We start from the raw sequence: 16,829 nt of genomic DNA on the forward strand, positions 1-16,829 counted from the left end.
GGAGAACATTATAAAATTCATTAATCAAGGTACCACTTACCCTCTGAATACCTAAGAATTGGTATTTATTGGTTCAGTACCATGAGTGTAGATTCCAAGGTCATTATTTGACTCTGTCGACTGACCCAAAGTCTCTGCTAAGAAATTAAAATTATATGAAGTGTAAAGACTTCACATTTGTGCAACAGATTTCCTCCAGGCAGGGCTTGAATAAATTAAACTCCATACAAAAATAGGTTGCTGGCTAGGAATCTGGTAAGTAGTAAGTCCTTTCATGATGCAGTAACTATTTTGTTCTTTTTTGTTTGTTTGTTTGAGACATTTTGCAAACTGAACCACCATTTATTAAGTCATCTAATGTGTAAGAATGGATTTACAATTTACTGTGTTTTTTGAAAATGGAGTTTACTAGCCTTTGTGCGTTCTAATTCCTCATAAAGAAAAGCAATGATCTTTTTTTTAATTTCAGGATATTAGGGGGTACACGTTTTGTTTATGCCCTTTGTTTTTGTACAGATTGAGTCAGTTGTATGTGTGCCCTTCACGCAAATAGTGTGGACTGTACTGAACAGCAACTATCCTTCTCCAAAGATAAAACAATATAATACCCAGCCTCAAAAGAAGGGTATATGGGGTGGCACCTGTGGCTCAAAGGAGTAGGGTGCCGGCCCCATATACCAGAGGTGGCTGGTTCAAACACAACCCCAGGCAAAAACTGCAAAAAAAAAAAAAAAAAAAAGGTATGGACAGACCCTCTCAAAGTGTTAGTTTTTCGTTTTCCTTCTTTGCCTTATGTCTGGGCCAGATATGTCTTTGCCATATGATTTCAGGGAGATTGTATGTACCAGTTTTGCAGGACAACGCTGGTTTACATCTGCTATCCTGACATAATTGTTAAACACGTCCAAACTGCCCCAAATTGTATGACAGATTATAAGATTACCCTGTTTGTCATAGGTTCCAAAGAACTAGGAACTTAATGTCCAGTATTTTGAATGTTATTTACATTACCTCCAAAGATGAAGTCACAGCTTTTTTACAACTCACTTGGGAGGTTTTGCTAAGGACTCAACCTTCTATCCATGGATTTGCTGAGTTTGCATTTCCAATCCCCAATCAAAATCCTGCCATCACCTTCCTCTCTCTAGCACCTTTTGTCACTGCTTCCCTAAACATGGTAGATATTATTTGCAACAGAGATCAATCAACAAGAATTTATTGAGCCCCTAAAACATATCTCAGATAACGCTAAATTCCTGGTAGAATCAATCATTTGATATGATTATGATTCCTCACCATTTACAAATGTCCTTGTACTTGAAATTTTGTCCTCTTGGTTTATATGTGAAGCTGAAACTTAAGGAAAAAGAAAAGAGTCATCAGGGTCATAGCCTAGAAGCAAATCCAAGTTTCTGCCCAACAACCATCACCCACAAACCCCTGTCCCAACACACACACACCCCCGTCCTGGTGATAGCACAAAACCTTCAATAGAAACACAAATTCATTCTACAAATGTCCTATTTTCTGCCTCTCCACTTTTTTTCTGTGCTGAATTGGTAATGGAGCTAATAAAGGTTCAAGATTGCTCTTTCTGGGGGCCAAATTTTTCTTTTCTCCGTGTCATGCTTTCTATTCAGAAAATAATTTTCTTTGCATTGTTTTCACAAAAGCTTTCCAACACCCCCAAATAATGCGGAGAAATTGGCTTTTATTTTGAACAGGCTTTTTCAATGCACACTGTATCTCTCAGCATATCTATTATATTAATCCAAGCCTTAATGATACAATGGGTAAAAACAGTGTACGGATGTGTATAAATGAAAAATTTAATAGATTTCCCTCTTAATGTAATAGAATTGGCATGAGGCATTGGGAACAGGAGTGAAAGTAGTCACTCAAGCATTGTGTTTACATGATATTTAAATACAAGTGGCTGGGGTGTAAGTACTGCTAAGTACACCTGAAAGGGATGGTGCCTCCTAATCATTGTTTCAGCAATTGACAGTTGTTTACACAACAGCAGCACATTCGCTGCTGATTTGAATAATAAACATGCTTAAATACCAGCTGGATAATAGAAGGATAATTGAAACATAGTTTAAAGCTCTGATTTACAGGCATTGTAGCAACACTTTTATTTGCTGTACAATGCCACACTTCTGTGCAGTCTCTGAAAAAAAAAAATTTAAGGCATTGTTCCCAACATTGGGGTCTATTAAACTTGATTAATACACTCGGCATATGTATCCACAGCTCAAGCCATGGCTGGGCGTACTTGAGACAGCTATTGTACAAAGTACTGGCTCTAAACACTTGAGGCAGTAATGGAGCCATTCAGGAGGCCGACAGTGCAGGGTGTCCAGCGGGGTCCTGAGCGGTCGACGGCAGTGTAGGTACCTCACGGGGACCTAGACCCCAGGCACCTGATGGAGAATCAGCGCACACAATCCAGGTCTGAGGCTTCCGGGTGAAAAGTGAGAGGGTCGACCCGGATCCTCTCTAACTGTGAAATTGTACAAAGTGTGATTCGAAACTCCATCAAATCGTCCCCAGTTCCTTCTCACGTGCCCTCTCCCTGCTTCCCAAACCCCTTGCTGCCACGTTAGTCCAGCCCAGTTATCCCTCCTAACTGGTGTATCCTCCTTGTTTCCATTAGCCCTACCCGTGTAGCCAGCACAATTGCCCCTTTTCAGGTTGGGGACATCAGAGTGAAGCAGGCTGCACACTCAGGCTGGCTCTCGGGGGTTGGCAGAACCTCACAGGTGTTAGTTGCCGCTCAAGTCTTCAAATTCGAAGATCCTAAAACATGACTGAACCTGTTCACTGGGAATATTTCATACTTGGGGAAGTTACTCATGTGACCAAATTAGCAGCAGCATAATTTACCAACCAGAATGCTGATATGTTCGTTGATTTATCCATTTATTAAGGGAGATATATCTCACCGAATCACTTACATTGGTCATTCGGAGCACTTTCTCCTGGAATGATTGCCTCAGAGGAGCAAATTACATGTCAGAAAGTTGCTTAATGAACATAAAGTAAGAGCAAAAGGAACAGGATGAATTGCCACTTTCCACTCCAAGGAAAATGCTGCCTAAAGCAACGGCACGCAGGCACCACGCCAGGCATCTATTATCTCTAGTTCTTTCAAAATTCTCCAGCAATTATTATTCCCTTTTTAAATATAAGGGACTGATCTAAGGACACATAGTTATTGAGTTATAGCATCAAACCCGCATTACTTGCTAACTAATTACTAATCATCACATTGATGGCCAAAAATAATCATCAGACATTGATACATTGATATTTATTTAGCTCTCTCTTTCTCTCTTTCTTTCTGCAATCCACCCCCCTTAAAAAAAAAAAAAAAAAAAAAAAAAAAAAAACCTGTCCTGGATAGGCTGGGTTGAGTAAAAATAGACAGGTGTTTATTTTCTCTCTTCTCAGTGAATCACCTGCAGCAGTCCCAGGGGTCATCTTCAGCCCCTGTTAGACCCAGTGGGTGCCCCATCGACGTAGGATGAGTGACTGAGAGAAAGGGTAAATGAACCTTAAATGATTCTCAATGCCAGACACGTCTTGCTGAGAATATACACTGGTGTGTGGTGAGCAAGTTTGGGCAATCATTGCATCTTCAATCCATTAAGGAATGGTTTTGCTTCTGCAATTAGCTAATCTCATCTGATATGAATGCCTCACTAAAATTTAGTTTCCATCACAACCACATCTGACATTCTGAAGACACATCACCAGAACCCCTCCAAGTATGTACCTGATTCATGTTTTTCATCTTGTTACTTCCCTATTCAAAACCAGCTGCAAAAACTAGGAGATCCATTTTCAGAAGGAAAGGCAGGAGGCTCTAGAGTCTTTATGGCAGTGCATATGGCCATCATCAATCACAGTGCCATCCTGCCCTCAGAGCCCCTTCTAAGAGACTTTGGCCCAGTAGCCATCATTGTTGAAGTAGCAATTCTCTACTACTCACTCTGTGGCTCCAGCTGAACAGAGGTGTGGGTACCTAAGCCCAGGGCGGCAGACACAGATGCCAGCCAATGATCTACAGGAGAGGCCTGCAGGCCTGACCAGAGAGAGGAACTGAGGCAATCTCTCTCTCTTTATCCCTCTCTTTTGAAACAGAAAAATCAGGCAATTGATACTGAAGCCAGAGGCAGAAAATGTGCATAACAAGAGAGACGGTGAGGTAGACTCAAGACCATGGAGGATCAAAGGAAGTCACAGCTATACAGAAGTAGGAAATGTGAAGGAGGGAAACCAAACAGTAGGGTGAAGTGGCCAAGGGCAAGAACCCTGGCAGTAGACTGCCCAGGCTTGAGTGCCAGGGCATCCTTTTTGGACAGTGTTACTCTGGGCTGGTTCCTCCACCCCTCCAACAGCCCCGGCCCATGGCAAGCACTGTGCATGTGCTGACACGTGAGGCATCATCACTGGGCACTCATACCAAGCCAGCCAGTGTCCTCGGTCCACCATGTGCACTATCTCCATCCTCACCACAGCCTTGTGAAGCATTGTTACTTCCTCATTTTGCACATCAGGAAACTGAGGCACAGTGAGGTTAAGTACTTTGCCTGAAGTCATTTTCCTGGAAAGTGGTAGGGCTGAGATTAGAATCCAGATCATCTGGTTCTAAAACAATACGGGTACCACCAGGGAGAGACCCAGGGACCTGTGTTAGGGAAACAGCACGGTCAGGAGGTGCTCTGGCCAGAGACTCTGTCCTAACACACAGTGTCTTCAGAGTCATCCACCTCCCTTTGCCAAAGGTACCCTGGATGGGTCTCTTTCTCTTGGACAGAAAGAGCCTGATGAAAACTGGAAGTGATCCTGAAGGGGGTGGGGATGAAGTGCACTCCAAGAACACAGACAGGGCCTCAGAGGACATGTGGGTGGGAAGAAGCTGATGAGGCAGAGGCAAGTTGAAGGGAGCAGCTGGGCAGGTGAATGCTGGAATGCTGGGTTTTCACTGATAGAACCAGTGACCCAGACCTGCAGCTTCATAGAGGGTGGCTCACTAGAGAGATGGCGACCTGGGCCCTAACTCTGTTTTATGGGATTAGGGATGAGGTAAAGACCTCAAAGCAGATGGATGCTGTACAACATGCCAGACAACACACAAAAAAGAGATTTTATGTCACATTTGGCTTTACTGTTAAATGTGGTGTGTTCGCTTGCTTAGTTTGAGGAATTATAAACACAGCTATTCTAGAATGGGAAACGGAGCCCAACAAAGGAAAGGGGCTTGTTTTATTTTCTCCTCCTCTCTGTATTCTTTATAAATAGATTATATAAACTATATGAAATGATAGTGAATGATAAAATATTATAAATCTCCAGCGAGGAAGAAAAGCCGGAAGGTGAACTTCCCCCTTTTCTGGAAGACAGAAATTACATTTTGGATCAATGACTAATGAGACAGGCCTGGGCAAGGTAAAATTTAGAAGACACAGAGAGGAAGCAGCTGGTCTGATGCCTGGAATGGACTGGGGAAAAAACAGGGAACATGATAAAAGGCATTGATTGAAGTTCTATTTACCGACTAATCAACTCCCATTTACCCCTTACCAACCCAGTTTTTTTATCCTAGGTTTAAAAAGTCATCAGAACTTATTGCTAAAACAACTGAACAGACTCAGAATTTGAAGAGCTGGTAAGGAGCATTTTGGTATTGAGGGAACCCTACCATTGAGGCAACTCTCCAAACAACCTACCTTAAAAGGAAGCCTGGCAGACCACATGCCCTACCCAAATACTCAATCAGTATTTCCACTGCCTCATCCTACAAATACATGGACAACCAAGACTACAGCATACTTGAAGAAAGACAGCAATATGAAAGAAAAAGTTCAAGAGTTCAAGACAACCCAAAAAGGTACCTATGGAGAAAATAAGTAATTGTGGGATGAATAAAGAACCAAAACAAAATAAAAAGCAAATTAATATGGTCAAAATATCTCTGATATCTATAAAACAAGAATGAGATACTATTTAAAAAGACAAGAATTTTAGTATCTAATTAATAGGAGTCTCAGAGAGAATTGAAAGACAAAATAATAGAATAAATATTGTTGCACCAAAGAACATAACTTTTTGGTAATGAGTTCATTGTGAATGACACATGAATGAAAACAAATTCAGATCTCTAAGAATTATTAGTATGTTCCAGAAGCTTACTGAGAAAGGCAGGGTGGGTGGACTAAGTTGCTTGCAAAGAAAAGAAAATGGGCATCAAATTCTGAATGATAGAAAATACTGAAGATAATACTTTTAAAAATTCTTAGAGAAATTGGATTTAACACCCAGTTAAACCAAGTGTGACATTTTTTACATGCACAAATATGGAAGAAAGTTTATATCCCACACCCTGTGTTAGGTAATTACTAGAGGATGTGCTCCAACAAAACAAAAGAGTAACACAAGAAAGGGAAAGGACTGAAATTTAGAGAATGTTGGGTCTGGGATAGGAGAGGGTCCGGGGGTCAGGTTCTAGGAGTAAAACCCAGAATAACAGCTATGTCACAGACAGCACTGAATCTGGATGGAAGAGGTGGACCCAGAACACCAAATGGAGGAATTATAATAAAATAAAAAGAGAGAGAGATGCCATAAATTTGATATCATGCTTAAGAATTTAGAAAAATTTTAAGGATAAACCCAAAGCAAACAATGCAAAAAATGCAATTATAAACTCAAAGAAAAATAAAAATCTATGAAAGAAAATATAATCATAGTTAATTACTTGGCTATGATAAAATTGTTTCTGTTATGTGCAGTGAATCCTAACAGACCTACATCCCCTTTATATTTTTCTATGTTTGTTCAAAAACATAAAGAAATTAGCAGACCAAACTGGCTTTTTTTTTACATAATAATATTATTTTACAAACTTTCTAGATATAAGTAGAGTTCTAACTCATTCTGTTTAGTAAGTTCATAAGAGTCCACATAAAATATGATGTACTCATGCGTTTCTCTTTTGATAAACAGATTGTTTCCAGATTTTTGTCATTATAAACAATACCATATAAATATCCTTGCACTACGTGTACATACCAGGGTTGTCCAGAAAGTATCCAGCCATGTACTATGAAAAATAGTATTGACGATGGCTGGATACATTTATTTCTACAAAACAGATTCAAGTAATGGGGTAATTAGAATAAAAAAAATACACATTTGTAATTTTAACAGACACTTTAAGATTATTCTCCCACAAGGTTTTAGCAGCTGACACACCGTTATAAGAACGACAGATTTTGTATATCCTCACTAGCCCTGGGTGGTATCAATTTGTATTTATTTGTTTATCTTGTCAATCTCTTGCAGCATCTGATTAATTTTGATAAGTTATCTGTTTAATTTTGTCAAGAAGATTTTAGATACAGACACAGAATAAGGATATCTTTCGTTTTAGGTGTGGTAAGTAACTATTGGTAGATGGGAGCATCTTTTTTTTTTTGTAGAGACAGAGTCTCACTGTACCGCCCTCCGGTAGAGTGCCGTGGCCTCACACAGCTCACAGCAACCTCCAACTCCTGGGCTCAAGCGATTCTCTTGCCTCAGCCTCCCGAGCAGCTGGGACTATAGGCGCCCGCCACAACGCCCGGCTATTTTTTGGTTGCAGTTCGGCCGGGGCCGGGTTTGAACCCGCCACCCTTGGTATATGGGGCCGGCGCCCTACCGACTGAGCCACAGGCGCCGCCCGGGAGCATCTTTTTTAGAACAATGGTGGGAGAAAGAGCAGGCAGGGGGTGAAGTGTACTACATATGTCAATCATAGTGACAGCGGTGACTGCTGCAGGCACCTCCTTCGGGGCCCCTGAGGAAAAGGAGTGCCACGTCCGCTGCTTTGCCCACCCAGTCTTCTGCCCACCCAGTCTCTGTTGTTGAAACCAGGGAAGGAACCTGACCCCCGGACAACAGACCCGCAGATTATCAACTGTCTCTATCATAGTTTGGTATGAAAAGACTGGCCAGGCAACCCAGATTTTCACTTTCAGGAATTCACACTGAGGAAACATGAAAGGATCACCTGGATCACTGTGGCAAATGGGACCACTGGGCCAAGAGGCAGAGTTAAGGAGGGATCACAGCAAGTCAACATTACAAAGGAGCTGGGGCAGTAAAGAAGATACTGACAGCTATAGAGGAAAAAGTTATGAAGTAAGCAAAGATGTAGAGGATATAAAGGGGAAAATAAGCCACTTGCTAGAAGAGGAAAATAGGGCATACGCAAAAGGAAAGCAGAGCCCCTGGAAGTCGTAGGCTATGGTTTGCGGTCAGGAGAAAAGACAGGGGCACCTCCTTGATCGGCCCTAATTCCTAATACTTTCTGTTCCCTGTTTCAGTTCCAGTTTCACTCCATACTTTTTTATTATAGTAATGATATTGGCTGTTTTTTTTTCTTATTACAAAAATAATACAAGTTGTTGTAGAATATTTTAAAAATGAAAATAAGTAGAACAGATGAGCACAAATTATCTATCATCCAAAGAGAACAGCTAAATAGTCTTCAACTTTTCTTCCATTAATTTTTAATGGGATTTTATGGTTTATATTATTTTATAAAACAATGTTTCAGAATATGTAGCAACCTGAAAATATTAATAGTATCGACAATCTATTATGTATTTCCATTAACCCTGGAAAATGAATTTTTAGTGACTACTTGATTATCTGAGCAATAGATGAATTATAATTTATGCAACCAGTTCTCTCATGTTGGACATTATGTTTAATTGTCACTATACAGATGAATAAACATACTTATACTGATGTTTTTCTATAATCTTTATAAATTTAATACATAAGAAGTGGTATCTTGCTTTAATTTCTATCTAGTGGATTACTGGAGAGGCTAAACATTTAATACGTCAATTGGCCAATTTTATATCTTCTTTTGTAAATGTCCTAATTATATTATGTTGTACTGGGTTTATTATCAATGGTTTCTAGAAGCTCTTTGTTTATTAAGGACATTAACCTTCATCTTACATGATGCAAATATTTTCCCCAAATTATATTTTCCTAGACTCCTTTGAGACTAGGAGTGGCCATGTGACCCAGCCAATAAGATACTAATGGAAGTTAGTAGATGAGAATCTGGGGGTTCTTTTTTTTTTTTTTTTCATACAAGATCTTGCTCTGTTGCCTGGACTAAAATACAGTAGCATCATCAGAGCTCACTGCAGCTTTCAACTCGTGGACTTAAGTGATCCTCCTGCCTCTATTTCCTAAATAGCTGGGACTATAGGCACCCACTACCATGCTCAGCTAACTTCTTAAATTTTGTAGAAATAAGGTTTCACTATTGCCAGTCTGGGCTAGAACTTCTGGGCTTAAGCAATGCTACCACTTTGACCTCCCAAAATGCTAGGATTACAAGTGTGAGCCATCACGCTAGGTTGGAATTTTTTTTTTTTTTTTTTTTTTTTCAGTAATGGATAGACTCAGCTGACACATCTCTTAGGGACTTTACCTATTTGCCTCTTTCTGCCTGAAAATGAATATGATCTATAATAATCGTGCAACCAAGAGATAACTTCTAGGAGAACAAATGAAAGGATGGAGACTGCCCAGAGTCCTAAGCCACACTATTACCTGGACTGCCAACTTCCAGAGTGCTTATTGCTTGAGATAAATAAATCATTATCTGTTTAAGAGAGTTTTACATCAAGTTTTCTGCTATAACCTGCCATGGATATTACTAATTAATGAAATTATGGCAGTTTTGTAAACATAATTTTAATATAATTAAAATCTAACCATTTTTTCTTTACAAGCTATGAAGTACCAAACAAATACCAGAAAAATAAATGCAAGATTTATGCCTTTTGACCAGCGAAGAAATACTTTCCTCACACCAATAATATGTTAACATTCATATATATTTGCTTCTAAAACTTGCATTTGTTTTCCTTTTAAACCATTCACCTGTCTGGGAATTCGTTTTATGGAATGAATTGAAAGAATCTTTTTTTCTTTAAATACAATCTGATTTTAAAACACAATTTATTGTGTAATCATTTGTTTTTCTCAGAATGAGAAGATGTCACCATACCATATTATTAATACTTATTTAAACTTTATAATACATTTATATCTTGTAGAGAAAACCTAGTCTTACTCCTTTTCCCCCCATTTCTAAACAATTATTTTGTATTTAATCATCAAATTACCTTTAGAATCATTACGTTACATGCTAAATATAATCCTTTGGAAACTTTAATTGAAAGTGAATTAAATCTACAGGTTATTGATTTTTAAAATATTGATTCCCTTCACTCAGATTTTCTCATATCTTTCAGTAACACTATATAGTTTCCTTTCAATAAACTTATTCTTAGGTATTTTATAGATTTTGTTGCTATCATTAATAGGATGTTTTCTATTTTCTAATAGATTCCCATGGCAGGTATGAAAGCAAATTATTTTTGTTTGCTTTATATATAGGCACCTTTCTGAACCCCATAATGGATTCTAAAATATTTTTATTTCATTATTTGTATTTTAGGTGTATAATCACATCTCCTGAAAATTCAGTCATGTAGCACATAACCATATTTCAGTCAATGAGGGGCCATGTATATGATGGTCGTTATCCAATAAGCTAAGGTCAATTTATTATTGAAGGGAGAAAAATTCTTTTTTATAAATGTAATGTAGCCTAAGAATACAGTTTTTATAAAGTCTACAGTAGTGTACACCAATGTCCTAGGCCTTCATATTCACTGACCCACCACTCATTGTGACTGACCCAGAGCAACTTCCAGGCCTGCAAGCTCCAGGCCTGGTAAGTGCCCGTTGGAGGGGCACCATTTTTACCACTGTGTCGCAGTGGCCTACAGTATTCAGTGTGGTAACATGTTATACAGGTTTGTAGCCTAGTAGCAACAGGCTATTTCATCTAAGTTTGTGTCAATACATGCTGTGATGTTCGCACAACAAAATCGCCTAACATATTTCTCAGAACATAGCCCCGTTGTTAAACAATGCATGACTGTAATTACCATTTTATCAAGTTCATTGCAGTTCTATGGCTCTAGCTCTTTATCTAGTTTTATGCTTTGTCTACAATTAGAAAAAAAAATCACAAAATAGAGGCTGGAACAGGCATTTTGATCTTTAATGGTCCTTCTTCAAGTGCTGCAACACTGTCTATGAGGGTGAAGTTTACTTTACAATAACTAATCTTCAGCATGTAATCTTAGGATAAGTTGCTTAATTTTATCAATCCTTTCTTTGTAGCTGTTAAGATGCTCTTTTTTCTTCCTGACCTATTAGGATGTATTATGTTAAGAGATTTTCTAATATGGAAAAACCCTGTATAATTCAAGGAAAACTCTTGGCCATAATGCATTTTTTAATTTATTGGTAGATTTTATTTGCTTATGTATTTCTTATGTTTGTTTTAGGATATAGCCTTCATATATGTTCATCATGTATATATCCTCAAAGAAATTGGTAATTTTAGTTGTTGTTTTTTTATGAGGTTGTAGTAATGCTCATTTAGGAAATGAAATTACAAACTTCCCAATTTTTGTCATGGTTAGAAGCAGGTTAAAAACATAGGAATGATCGCTTCTTTAACAGATTGAAAATAATCGACATAACATTTTATAAACTTTTTCTATATATTTAGTTACATCCCATCTGATCCCTATGAGTTTTTTTCTTTATTATATTTTCCAAATTTTTGTAATTATTTCATTTTCTGAGATCTTAGATCTTGGATCTGTTTACTAACTATACTACTTTTTACTATTAGAGAATATTTTAATTTCTACTTTTCCTTTTATTAATTCCCTCAAAGTGCTTTCTTTGGGACTATTTTGTTAACTCTAATTTCTTGAGCTGAAATACAGTTCATTTATTTTCACTAATTCTTAATATTAAAAGCATTGAAGATAATAAAATTTGATTCTGTTATTTGCTTTGCTTGCATCCAGTAAGTTTTGAAATGTAATGTTCTTGTTATTTTTTAAATCATCTGTAATTAAAATTTTAATACCTTCATGTTATTTAGAAGTTATTAAGGAAGACTGTATTGTTATTTTGTTAAATTTCAGTTTGATTGGAGTTTAATTTTTGTTATTTGTTGTTTATTTGCAGCAAATTTTTTTTTTTTTTTTTTGTGGTTTTTGGCCGGGGCTGGGTTTGAACCCGCCACCTCCAGCATATGGGACCAGCGCCCTACTCCTTGAACCACAGGCACCACCCTATTTGCAGCAAATTTTTAAGTGGTTAGGTGTTTTTTCTTAAGTTAAACTTTCGTTATTAATTTCTAGTTTTATTGCTTTATGGTCAGAGAAGACAGTCTGTCCCATGGATGCTTTTGGCACTGTGTTAAGATTTTTGGTTGAGGTATAGATTACATGGATACTGGAAAAGAAATATACTATAGCATACATTTATTCAATAAATGCATATTTATTAAATCAATCTAATTCTTTATATAATTCAAATCTATGTACAGAGGGTGCCAAAAATGTATATACATTTTAAGAAAGGAAAAAACTGCATTAAAATCATAATATTCAATATATACTGATAACAAAAGATGAATACATGTCACATTTGAGCACCTCTTATAATTGCAGAAATTAAACGTGACTTGAGTATTACTTAGACAATGTATAACATAACAAATATTACTGGCATATATTGGGAGGGTATTATTGGGAGTATTATAATTTTAATAGTATTATATTTTGGGGAGTATTATAATTTTAATACAGTTTTTTTCTTTCTTAAAATGTATATACTTTTTTTTGGCACCCTCAGTATGTACTTACTGATTGCCGAGTCATTCAATCAAAGAAAGAAACACTGAGTATTACTATTTTTTTCTCTGTTGATTTCTTTATGTGTAACATTTCCAATAATTTTACTTTATATATTTCAATACAATGCTCCTGATGCAGAGAAATAAATAATGCATATCCCTTTTGTGAGTTTTACTCTTTATCATTATAAAGTTACAAAAAGTAGAGGGCTGGTAAACGGGCTCCAAAGAAAATAATCAAAAAGCCCTTGTTTGTAGCATTTGTAAATTCTGTGCTATAAATGCTTCCACCCTGGCTAATTTCAAAGTTATTGATGTGAGGTAATTGAACTTGGGATTGAGACACGATGAACACAATTGGCTCTCAGGAGCCAGCACAAAATAAGTCTGTTATGCTTTATGATCTCTGCCTTCAACAATATTTTAATATATGACTTTATTTTATTTTTATTTATTTATTTATTTATTTATTTTGCATGTTCAGTCTTCCTGATAGATCTTTGCCCATTCATCCATTTTTGGCCATACTTTATCACTATAGAAATGTTTCATGTGAAGCATATTTTGGTTAAGACCCATTCTGAGATACTTTATGTTTTAATAGACAGGTCTCATATTTATATTTATTGTTTTTGCTGAGATATTTGGTCCTACTTTTTTGTTTTGTATTATGCTTTATTTATTTTTCTTTTGCTTTCTTATTTTGGTCTTTCCTTTCTATCACTTGTTATATATTTCACATTTATTTATCCAGTTTTTATTTTTGTTACCTTTACATTTTTTTCAACCATATTCTGAAGTATGAATTTCTCCAGTTGTCAGATTCAAGAATGAAAAGGTACATTTTGAGCTTCTCACATTCAAGATCAGAAATTTAGAACCCAAGGAAGGGCTATGACTTCTTAAAATGCTAAAAGCAAATGCAAGAGAGTCCTCAAAACAATTGTCTTAGTATTTAGTTATATTCGCTAAATTAATTTCAGATTTTGATGATTCTTTTGTATTATTTTGTATCTTATATCCTTTCTCAGGACTAAGACTTTTGTATTCATCTTTAGAATCACACATTTTAAAAAGTAATTTATGTCTATCTTTTACTTAATTTTAGAGCTATTACCAGCCTTTTATAACAGAAAGTTAATAGAGCATAATGCTTAGGAGCAATGACTCCCATATCATACCCCTTGAATTCAAATACTGGTTGTGTAACCCTAGATAAGTTACTGCACTTCTCCATCATTCAGCTCTCCCATAGTAAAATGGGCATATTAATAGTGCATAATGCATAACATTGTGTTAAGTTTAAATCAGTGAATGTATCTTAGTGCCCATCCCACAGAAGGTACCTTGCTTGCTTTCATTATTATTAGACTTTTAACACTGCTCTCTTTCTAAAGACTTTCTCAGTAGAACATCTTTGAGTAATCTTTCAAAATGAACATAGGAGTTGGACTTTGTAGATCTGGTACATTCAAGGCTGTTTTCCTGTCATCTTTATACATTAAAGACAAGGTTGGGCTTTAAATTCTTGGATCACAACTATCTTCTGCAAAATCTCATAGATAATTCTGCATTACTTTCTGAAATTTAATGTAGCTAAGAAGTCTAAATTCAAGCATATTTTTGTTTCCTTGGAGATAATCTAGTTTTTATATACAAATGTTTGTAGGGTTTTTTCATTATAATTGTAATTCAAAATTCTTTTCAGGATGTCTGTAAGTGGTTCTCTTTTCACTGTTTGTTTGTTTTTTTGGAGACAGAATCTCACTTTATCGTCCTTGGTAGAGTGCTATGGCATCACACAGCTCACAGCAACCTCCAACTCCTGGGCTTAGGCGATTCTCTTGCCTCAGCCTCCTGAGTAGCTGGGACTGCAGGTGCCTGCCACAACACCTGGCTAATTTTTGTCATTGTTGTTGCAATTTTGGCCAGGGCCGGGTTTGAACCCTCAGTATATGGGACCAGCGCCCTACCCACTGAGCCACAGGCACCGCCCTCTTTTCACTGGTTTTGCCTGAAATAATCAGCCCTTATGGTCAACCTACAAACTTTTCTTCAGTTCAAAAAAATTATTTGTATTACACATTTATATATCTGAGTTTTATTTTTTTCCATTTCTTCCATCCCCTACTTCAGGGGCACTGATTATTGGTGTTCTGGTTCTCTATTCTCTGTTATCCACTCCAATCACTTTCCCTTTTTCAACCTTTATTTCCCCCCTGCATTCTTATAGAGATATAAGAAAATATACATGTGATTTTCCAATGTGTCATTTAGTGTTCTGCATTGCCTCCCTTTGTATGTTGGCACCGCTACTAAAATTGTAGGGGGTGGGGCTTATCCTTCCATATCTCTACATCATCCTACCACCTTTTCCTCTTTCTCTGTGTTGATTGGTCTCTACTGAAGGAAGATGTCAAAGAATTTCCTTAATCGTCTCTTTCTTTTTTTTTTTTTCTTTTTTTTTTTTGATACAGAATCTCACTCTGCCTCCCTGAGTAGAGTGCCCTGGCATCATCATAGCTCATAGCAAACTCTTAAGCTCGAGAGATCCTCTCGCCTCAGCCTTCAGAGTAGCTGGGACTACAGGCACCCACCACCACAGCTGGCTAATTTTTCTATCTTTTTTCTAATTTTTCTATTTTTATGCTCAGGCTGGTCTCGAACTCCTGAGCTCAAGTGATCCAACGGCCTTGGCCTCCCAGAGTGCTAGGATATTACAGGCATGAGCCACCATGCCCGGCCTGAATTTCTTTAATTTTAAATCTGGATCCTGACATTGATAATTCCTAGCACTATGCATTTCCCTAAGGTTTCTTTCATCATAGTTTAATAGGACTGACTTATTCTTGAACAAAGTGAGCCATCTCTGTTCCTGCAGTTTGTCAAAAGACATATATATATTTATAGAGAGAGAGAATACACATAAGAGAGATAGTAAGCAAAGGAGCACTCAGAAACACGGAAAAGGACATTTCTCTATTGGTGACAATGCCTATTATATGACATTCAAATACCACAAGTGCTATTCAGCTCCTTGTAAGTCACAAAAGGTGAGCAGAAAACACTTATCTCCTTTGTAAAAAGGGAAGGGAGGTGGAGAATCCTTCACACAAAGACCCACTTTGACTTAAAATACAGGGTAAGCAGTATTAGAAATCCATGTGCACAAAGCCCACCTATTAAGATTCTGAACAAACAGAGAGGCTCCACACCACGAGGCTCTGTTGTTAATATGTGGTTAGTTATGTCAAGGACACTAAACAAAGCTGCTTTTCATGTGTCAGTCTGAGCTCTCCCAGTTGATAACCACAGTGACTCCTGGGTCACAACCCCAAACGGGCGGCCATTGTGCAGGAGAAGACAGCAGATGGGTCTCAGTGCCGGCAGCACAACTAGGAATCCATGCCTTCAGCCACCTGGGCTGGGGCTAGGCAAAATTCAAACGTAGATGAAGTTTTACTTCAGGGTCTGTTTGTTCTCCTCCCTGCACCTTCTCCATGCACACACTGGTTAACTGTTCCTCCAGCTCTGAGTCTCTCCTAGAGCCACTTTTTTCCCAGGCAAGTCCTTGTTCCTGACTCAGATGCCCAGGCATCTGCCAGCCTGATAACTTACTCAATGGTGAGGCACTGATGGCTGCTGATAGTAATCGGTCTCCTTGCCAGACAACAGATGCGTTTTGTTCCAGACAAAAGCAGCATTTTAACAGCTGCCTTCAATGCCTAATCACCATGAGGGTGGGAGGTAGACACTGGGGTCAGAGAGGAGGGATGTCTCAGCTCTTCCTTAAGTGAGGCTGCTTCAGACCATGACCTACAATGAGACTACTTCTACTTTGATCCTCGTCACATCACGCTTTGGGAACAATGTTCCCAGAATCCTCTGCTTCATTTGTGATTATCAGGTCCTGCTGAAAAGTCTGTGAAGGTGAGGAACAGAAAGCTGAGGTCCCAGCCACGCCAGCCATAATCTGAGCTACTTTGTAGCCCCACCCTCTCGAGAAAACATTCCTTCC

The sequence above is a fragment of the Nycticebus coucang genome, chromosome 10 (assembly GCF_027406575.1).
Source record: "Nycticebus coucang isolate mNycCou1 chromosome 10, mNycCou1.pri, whole genome shotgun sequence".
Classification (NCBI taxonomy): domain Eukaryota; kingdom Metazoa; phylum Chordata; class Mammalia; order Primates; family Lorisidae; genus Nycticebus; species Nycticebus coucang.